The sequence below is a fragment of the Rosa rugosa genome, chromosome 1 (genome assembly GCF_958449725.1).
Source record: "Rosa rugosa chromosome 1, drRosRugo1.1, whole genome shotgun sequence".
Classification (NCBI taxonomy): Eukaryota; Viridiplantae; Streptophyta; class Magnoliopsida; order Rosales; family Rosaceae; genus Rosa; species Rosa rugosa.
The window spans coordinates 60,912,007-60,921,795 of NC_084820.1; the positions used below are offsets into that span (position 1 = coordinate 60,912,007).

General features: G+C 36.6%; 1 pseudogene; it reads left to right on the forward strand.

Moving 5' to 3' along the window:
* Positions 1-5,760: 5,760 nt before the first annotated feature.
* On the forward strand, positions 5,761-9,442 carry LOC133732090 (ribonucleoside-diphosphate reductase large subunit-like; annotated as a pseudogene).
* The last annotated feature ends 347 nt before the right edge of the window (positions 9,443-9,789 follow it).

Sequence of the window (9,789 nt, forward strand, 5' to 3'; positions counted from 1 at the left end):
TTAGGTAGGGATGAGGGTATATAATATAGTGATGGGTCCTTGGGATAATGGAGGCATACAGTTGTGAATTTAGGGAGTATCTTTGTGCACCACATTTTGTTCTTACTTTGGCAAAGATCTAAAGTCACCTGCTAATTAAGAGGAATTTTAGCAATATTAACTATATTTTAGTCAAATTTTAGCTAGATTAACCTAAAAAAATTATTTTGGCTAGGCATTTTTAAAGTACGTCTGCATCAGTTATATCTATTTTAACATTTTTGAATTTATATTATTTTTTAAATAAATATTAAAGAGTTTAAATGTATTTATAAATCACATAAAATAACTTAAAATGTATGTTTTAAATTATAGCAAATCATACATAAGCCCTTGACAAAAGATAAATTCACAATAAGTTGATTTAGAGTTTATAAGGACAAAATTTTACACATAAAGACAAATTGTTATTTTGTTGTCATGTGTCAATAAGACATTTACAATTCTAACATTCATGCATGGATAACTAAATATTAATTCTTTAATTCAATCTCTTTTATATTCAAATCCTGCTACTACACTCGCTGCACTCATACTCGTCCAGTTCTGCTACTACACTTGTACTCGTGTTCTACTACTGCACTTGTCATCGTCTAATCCTGCTACTGCACTCGCTGCACTGATACTCGTCCAATTCTGCTACTACACTAGTACTCGTGTTCTGCTACTGCACTCGTCATCGTCTAATCCTACTACTGCACTCGTCCAATCCTGCTACTGCACTCGCTGCACTCATACTCATCCAGTTCTGCTACTACACTTGTACTCGTATTCTGCTACTGCACTCGTCATCATCTAATCCTTCTATTGCACTCGCTACACTCATACTCGTCTAGTTCTGCTATTGTACTCGTACTGATCTTGTTCTGCTACTGCACTCGTAGTCGTCTAGTTCTGCTACTGCATTCGTACGTACTCGTCTAGTTCTGCTACTGCACTCGTACTCCTCTAGTTCTGCTACTGCACCCATACTCCTACAGTTCTGCTACTGCTTGAAGATGAAGACAATAGTGAAGGTTAGTTATGCACTTCTGCTACTGCACTCGTACTTCTCCAGTTCTACTACTGCACTCGTACTCCTCCGGTTCTATTACTGCTTTAGAATAGTAGCTGTAGCAGAACTGATAGAAGTTACTACCAGCTCCACCGTTAAACTCAAACGAGTCGTAACTCAGACCCTGGTCATCAAACCGCCACAACTCACAGATTCCAAATGAGTCAAACTGTGAATCTAGGAAATTTATTTGTTGAGCTAAGTTGAAATCGTTGGCGAATTAATTTACGATCTCATTATTTCTTAAGTGCTCGAGAATATTTTTGAAATTTTTGACAAGTTGAAATTCTTGATTTAAGAGTTTGATAATAAAGTACGCGACAGAACGAGTTTGTGGAATTTTTGGAGAATTTTTCGGATACCTGAGCTAATTTTTATGAATTTTGAAAGTTTTGGCATTAAATAAATTATTTAAGAAAAAAAAAAGTCATAAACTTTTGATAATGGCATCACAATAATTTTAACAAAAACAATAGCATCACAGTAATTTTAACAAAAAATTGTATTAATTCGTAATTACGCCTGAAATCTAAGAGATTAAGTCTACTTCATTCTCCTTTGGCTTGGGTTTTGTGTCCTTATTTGTATAAATCTAATACAAGATGAGTTTTTTGTTTTTTGTTTTTTTTAATTTGGTCTGTTACTTGTATGTAATTTTCTATTTAAATTATAGAGAGCCTCCACTCTCTATATATATTTAGGAGTGAGATAACTAAAAGTTATAATGGATAGCCACTTTGGAATCTGGTGCAACTGTTAAAATAGATAAAAAGTTAAACATGTTTTCTAAAATAGCTAAGAAGTCAAGATAAAAAGTTTGCTAAAGATGCGCTAATCTTGGGATAATTAAAGATGAATTGAATGTGGCAGGGAAAAATTTCATATAAAATTGGAAGGTGAATGTGGCTGAATTTGTTTATGAATCAAAGTTTTTTTATTTATTTATTTTTTTAAAAATTAAGGTTTTAATTGTTATGATCAAAAGTTGATGAGTTGTCACCTGTTAAATAACTAATTAGGGGTGGGCATAAATGACCAAAAGACTGAAAAACCCGAAGGAACCGATCCGGACCGACCGGTTCGGGTCGGGTTTTAGACTGAAAATAGTTGGTTTCGAGCCGGTTCGGTCCCAACACTCATTCTTGCCGGTCCGGTCCCGGTCCCTGACTTCCGCTGACCTCTTGGACCGGAAAACCCAAACTTCACTACACAAGTAATAATGTAATATTTTTTTTTTATCTTTTGTACTTATCCTCTCCCTCTTTTGACGTGTCTTTCTACTCTTCACTCTTCTCAAGACTTCTGGTCTTCCCTATCACTATCAATTCTTATTTATTCTCTCTTCTTTCTTCTCTCTGGCCTCCGCGTCTTCTTTCTCCTTCTTTTTTTTTTCTTCTTTTTTTTCGATTAACCTTTCTTCTTTCTTCTCTACTAAAGGGGGATGGATATATCAACCGTCCATTCACTTACCTATTGAAGGGGCAATTCAGAGTTATCTCTTCTACTGATGCTATGACCCCAATCAGTACTGGCAGCACTAGAATTTCCGACATCCAGAGCTGGAATTCGACGAAATGGGGACATGCATGTATCTGATAGCTTTTGGCATCAATGTCTAGGTGGTAAGTGTGATCCAGACTTTGATTTTCTTTGATGACAAACAAGTTTGGGATCGATCTGTGCTCTCTAATGTGGTCTCCGACCACCATGCCTCTTCTACTTCTGTTTTCAGTTTTTCAAAATTGATAGATTTATCATGTTCTATTGTTTTCGAGTTGATCTCTCTCTATATATAGAGTTTTTTATTGTTGTAAAAATAAAGATTCTTGTTAGTTTTGTGACTAGAAATCATCGAATCAGTGTCGTCTTTCGAGATGAAGAAATCAGCGATATAGAACCGAAAGCCCGGACAAACCGGACCGTTTAGTCCAGGTTCGGGTTTATGCCGGTCCCTGTTTTCAGCAAGTCGAAGCCTGGCCCGAAATTCCTTTCCCGGTTCCGATCCAGGTCCCTGTAAATGCAGTGCCGGTTTGGGACCGTGCCCAGCCCTATAACTAATAGCCTGGATGTCACATTTTCAAATTTTACTTGCATCATGGAATGAGTAGAGTGGAGAAAAAACTTGTCTTTTCTACTAAAAAAGAACAAAAACTGTTAAAATAATAGAATTAAGGTTTTAAAATGATCATGATAAAAAAAAAACATTTGAGGTTTCAAACTCAGTGAATTTGCAAGGGTAATAAAGAAAAACCGGTTAGAGTATTTCTGATGTGTAAAGTTCTTTTTAAGTGATCTTCAACGTTTAAGTTCATGATATTGAGATGAGACTTATGTACGAAGTCATGGGTTCGAGTTACCATGGGGCCATGAAAAAAAAATGATATTGAGATGGGACTTATTTATTTTTCAAGTATGTAGAGAAATCATATATTGAAACCTGAAAAAAAAAATGTTTAAATACGTGAACGAAATTATCGGTGAATAAGTTGAGCGAGTGTAATAACGGTACCTTAAATCCTATAGAGTAGTCATCACCAAGTGGTCCACTAGACTTGTTACGAATATCACATATAGAGTGTGTGCTCTTTTATTGTGTCAAAAATGTTTGCTCCTAGAAGGATCAATAATTGAGTTTTGAAGCTGTAAATGATGCATAATAGTTCAAAAATTCAAACAGACAGAGACACATGACTTGGCAAAATCCTTCATAAAAGAAAAGAAAAAAGAAAAAAGAATCAAAACAAGATACATATGCAATTTCACCAACACATCCTTTATTGTCTTTAAAGGATTAATTTGGGTTAGTTGATACTTAACTTTCCAAAAGATCAATTATCTTCTAATTTTAGGAGACTTTTGCTCGCAATGGATCACAGAATAGTCTAGATCAAATGGGACGTCAAAATCACCTAGAGGCACATCAACATATAATTAAAACAGAAATGTGAGAACTTCTACATAAAGTTAGATGAGATAGCAACATCATTATTCTCCATGCTCATGCATAAGTCGATTAAATTAAGCTACAGGAACCCAGATTAGCAAGAGAACAAAAATGAGAGGGTTTAGTTTAAGCCATAAACATGTGTCGGCAGTAGTGCTCCTCCAGAAAGCCAGCCTGGTTTGAATAAACTTATCATGCTTATTAAGGCCTACATGGACAGCAATGGTTGGTGATCCCCCGTCAGAAAATTACAAATTAAAAAACATTCAATCATAATATGATGTTGGAATTTTGTTTTCGAACTCTCTCTATTTGGGTCCAGGCTACCTAGCTGTGAAATATTTTATTCCAACATGTTAAATTCGATTTGGTTTTGTTGGCATATTCTTCGATCTATGTTTCAGTGGTTGGTTTCGTTTTAGCGATCCTCGTGATTAACTTGAACATCACTGTGCTGTGCTTTATGATTCAGCTAATTTAGAAGTAACTGTGTGAGTGAATGAAGTTCTCACTGGCTTTTAAAAGTTGTCAGCTGCAGATTTTGTGTGAATGAAGTATTTAGAGCAACAAGGAAAAGGGAGGTGGCCTTGCTTGTTTAGTAGGGCAGGTATATCCGTATATGTATATTGGACACTCAACTATATCGGAATGAGATGTACGTCTAAAGTTCGACAATTAGGGGTCAAGCCCATATAGTATATCTTTTTCAACATCTTTTTGAAAATTGTGTCTATTTATTTTTGTCATAAGTATTATATAATTATGTGCTTATCTCTCTTATTACTGTCTAACCTTAGCAATTTAGCATAGCTGCACATGTATGAGGAAATCGAAATAACGTATTAACATATATACTAATAAACAATAGTTAAAGAAAAAACTGTTTTTTGAAACGTACTGATGATTGAGACACAATTTGATAATTTGTTGAATTCCTTCAGCATGAATGAGCCACAGCCACTACAACCCAAAAAGAAAAAGGGTAAGGCTCTTCTTCTCTTTATCTAGTCTTGTTCATAGGGCCGGGGCAGAGTCAGTGAGGAGAAAAGAACCATAAGAAATAGTATCTCAATTACTAAATGCAAAACAGCATTCTTCAACTATCAACTACTTTACTAGGATTTCTTGGGCAAAATACAAAGTCCTTATATGGACACACACACACACACACAGCAAATATCTTTATAGAGAAGAAAGTCAATTTCTGCCCACAAAGTTGAATAATTCAGTAAGGGAGCCTTCTGGGCTATGGAACCACTCAAGACTTGACACATTAATCTTGAATTCTACAGAACCCCTCAAAACCAATGTAGTGAACTCGTGAAACATACATACACAAATACCATTTAGAACGCCTTTGAGATTCCTATATATATAGAAGAAAGAAGAAGAAGAACAAAAGAGAGCCAAATATAAACAAAGCAGCAAAGGAGACTAAAAGAAATTTTCTTGAAAACTACGGAATAAATTAGTCACAGATTAAATTTCACCCAGAAAGTAGCGACCTTGCAAACAAACTTAAAATGTCCTAGTATAAAATGCCTCAACTTAGTAACGCCTATGAAAGTCACCCAAAACTCTAATTGTCTGGTCAGACAAAGAGACAAAAAGCTCTCAAGAAGAGGGGCCTTGGCCTCCGGCTTGCCCTTGTGGTTCCAAAAGCATGGGCAACTGACCCAAACATCGTTGATGGGCCCACGTGTCTCTTTAGGGCATTTCCATAATGGATCCATGGTTAAACATGTGGGAGAGCCCAACTAAGCTTAGAAAGGTAACTTAGTCTCCAGGGCTAAGCCCATTAGGGTTCAGTCCCTTCAAAGACTCCATTCATTTCCCATGGGCATTGTTTGGCAGTCTTCATTTTGGGCGCGAAAGCTTCAGAACAACTCTTTAAACCTACCCTAGCCTCTTCTTTATATGTAAGCCTCCAAGGGTCCAATGACTAGTTCTTCATTCTCCAGAGAGGAGAGGCGAGGAAAGAAGAGAAAATAAAATCGATCATGTATGTGGTGAAGAGTGTTGAGAATGTGTATAAAACTATAAATATAACTCCCACATTGGAAAAATATAACTTTGCTCATGGGTTTATAAGGGTTTGGGTCACTCCATCCATTACCAATTGGTTTTGGATGTGAACCCCAGATTACTTTATCATGGTATCAAAGCGGGTTACTCACCTGCATGGTTTCAGCGATGGCCACACGTGCTCACCGTCACCCAATATAACTTGTCCACGTGTATGGCTTGAGAAATTGCCACACGTGCGGGGGCGTGTTGAGAATGTGAAAATTTTGACTCCCACATTGGAAAAATATAACTGGTTGCGCGGTGTTCTGGTTTTTGGGAGTATTACCTTTCCTTGATTCCCTCTCTGTACTTATTATCTTGCAGGAAGAGCATAGTGCTCGTGATCTTTTTTGTGCTCTTTGGGTGCCTAATCTGTTTATGAAAAGAGATGAAAATAATGGCGATTGGTCATTATTTTGTCCTAATAGGTCTCCAGGTTTGGCAGATTGCTGGGGTGAAAAATTTGAACAGCTGTACACTCGTTATAAAAGAGAGGTATATTAGGGCTGACACTGCAACATCCAGCAAGGCAAAATTAGGCATTTGATATGCGTAAATGGCCTATGTTAGTGCTGGCTATCGGGGCCATAGGTAGTAGCCCAAATGGCCTATGCCTGCCGCTAGCCATTAGGCGACAGCTAAATTAGTCTATGCTTAGGGCTGGTACTGGCTGCAATGAGGGAGCTAGGCAGCAAGGCTGGCTAAATTTGGTTATGATTACCATAATCAGTGAGCTTTATATTTATTCTTGATATTTCTGCACAGGGAAAGGCCAAAAAGGTTGTTCCGGCACAGCAACTGTGAAGTTTTGAAATCCCAGATAGAAACAGGAACTCCCTACATGCTTTTTAAGGTGATTGCTTGATAAAATATGACTTCTTTGCTGTTTATCCATCTGCTTATGATTCATATAATGTTCTAATCTTCAGTCTTTCTTTATGTAATTGTTATCTTAGGATACTTGCAATAAGAAAAGCAATCAGCAAAATCTCGGAACCATAAAATGCTCAAACTTGTGTACTGAAATAATCGAGTATACAAGTCCAACAGAAACTGCTGTATGCAACCTGGCATCAATTGCTCTACCACAATTTGTCAGGGAGAAGGTAGGCAATTTTGGTGTGCTTAATCTTGTTTATTAGTTCAAGCCATTTTAGTTCATGATTGGGGGTCATCATATAAATTTTTGACCTATTAGAGGGTGTTCCTGTGGAGTTGCATCATCTACCTAAGCTCGTTGGAAGCAATGGTTCCAAGAATCAATACTTTGACAAACTAGCAGAGGTTTGAGCTCTTATTGAAATCTCCAATGAAAGTAATTGTTTTTGCTTAACATACATATTCTCTAAAACTGGAAAATGTTTCTCTGTAACTGCCATTTTAGTAAAAGAAGGGATTAATTCATGTCTATCTTCTGCTGTCATTTAGGTTACTGCAATTGTCACCGTAAATGTTTCTCAATAAAATAATTGATGTTAATTACTATCTTGTTGAGAGTGCAAAGACGTCTAATTTACAACATAGGCCAATTCGGATAGGGATTCAGGGTCTTCCTGATACCTTCATCTTGGTTGGCATATCCTTTGACTCACCTGAGGTAATTTCCATTTCCAGTGTTGCTGCTTTGTTTTAGCTTAACCTGGTACAACTGTGGTTTGTTTAGCCTAATGTTGGGTTTTCTATTCTTTTGCTTTAAACTGTAAGCTCAACAACTGAACAAGGACATTTTTGAGACAATTTACTACCATGCCTTGAAAGCTTCTTCTGAGTTAGCTGCTAAAGAAGGTCCATATGAAACATACAATGGCTGTCCAGTTAGCAAGGTACCAGTTTTCAGTAGCATGCTTTCAGTTCTTACAGTTCTAAGCACTTAATCATCTGTTATGCGTGTTTAAACATTCCCAGATTAAGCTTTAGATGTTTTTATAGTTTTAGGGTACTCTGAGGAGAACTTGCCCATTCATCTATCTTAATGAATTAATTTTAACTTTTACATTCTTAACACATTCAACTATTTTTATGTTAAACATCAAGCAGTAATGGTTTAGGCAATTTTGTTGTTTAGGGAATTCTTCAGCCAGACATGTGGAATGTTACACCTTCAGACCATTGGGATTGGGGTGCTCTTGGGGAAATGGTATCACACAATGGAATTAGAAATTCACTTCTTGTAGCCCCAATGCCTCCTGCTTCGACTAGCCAAATCCTTGGAAACTTGAGCCATATACTTCCAATATCTACAGTTGCAGGGTTCTGAGGTTTGCTTCCTAAATCCCATTATGTTCTTCTATTCTTATTTGGTTTTCTTCGGTTTCCTTTTTAATCCTTCTTTTCCCTTATCTCAGTGGTGAATTTGTTGTGGTGAACAAACATCTTCTTCACGACTTAGCTAAGATGGGTCTTTGGTCTCCTGCAATTAAGAATAATATAATCTATGAGGATGGCTCTGTTCAGAAAATCCCACAAATCCCTGATGATCTGAAAGCCATGTACAAGTATGAAGTTTTGCTTTCCTATATTTGTTTGGTCGTCATTTTGGATCCTTATTTCAAAATATGCTAAGTCAAGTTGCTGGAATAAGAACTGTTTGGGAGATCAAGCAAAGAACATTGCTTAACATGGCTGTTGATAGGGGAAGTTACATTACTGCACTTCTATGCTTGGAGACAGGTATGTACCAGTACCTTCTATTCGGATTTCAATGGCCAAATTGATATTAGCTTAGTGATAAGTTTGTAAAGATGCTGCAATATATGATTAAGTGGTTTCAAAGTTAAGACTTTCAAAATGGTTTTCCTCTTCAATGGAAAAGAATGCATCCCACTTGAGAATATAGATGCAAGTCTTAAAATTTTGGGTTGATTACTGCTATTTCTTTGCCTATACAATTAATATAGATTATTGGTGATCATGCTGAATCCTTACCAAGCATTTTCACCGGTATTGCTGAAAATGCTGATTAATTTGTTTGATAACAGATACTACTAATTTCTATCATTATCTTCTCATTACATGCATTAGGGTCTCAAAACAGGAATGTATTATCTACAATCACGTGCAGCAGCTGATGCCATCAAGTTTACAGTTGACACCTCCAGTCTCAAAGTAAATCATCAATATTCTTTTCCTATAATTTTATCCTACAAGTGATTTTAGGCCGGATTTGATAATAGTAATACGTACTCATCCCGTGAAATACAGGAAAAACCAAAGGAGGTGGTGGTGATGGAAAATGATGACAATAGTCACAATATCCAAATGGTACAGATGGTATGCTCTCTGACAAACTGTGAAGAGTGCATAGCTTGTAGAACTTAAAGGAGTGTGTTAATGACTTAATGGGGCTTCTTCTGGAAATGTACTTATACAATATATTCTTATATCCTACATATGTTGGTAATATAAATCTTAATATTATTAGGTAATAAAATCTTAATATCTATGTATATAACTATATATAGTCAATTTGTAAAACTGAATTCCTAATCCTAGTGATGTCGAAGTATCTCGTTCCTATTCCTATATTTGAGGTAGTTGACAGGGTAAGTATCTTATAGAACATATACCCACCCGAAAATCGAACAGAAACATAATTCAACCTAAGGCTGCCCCTTAGCGGCGGCCACGCCATGTCGGTGTCCAGTTCTGGTGCTCAAAGGAAAGCCATCTGCCCATGGGGAGGTCA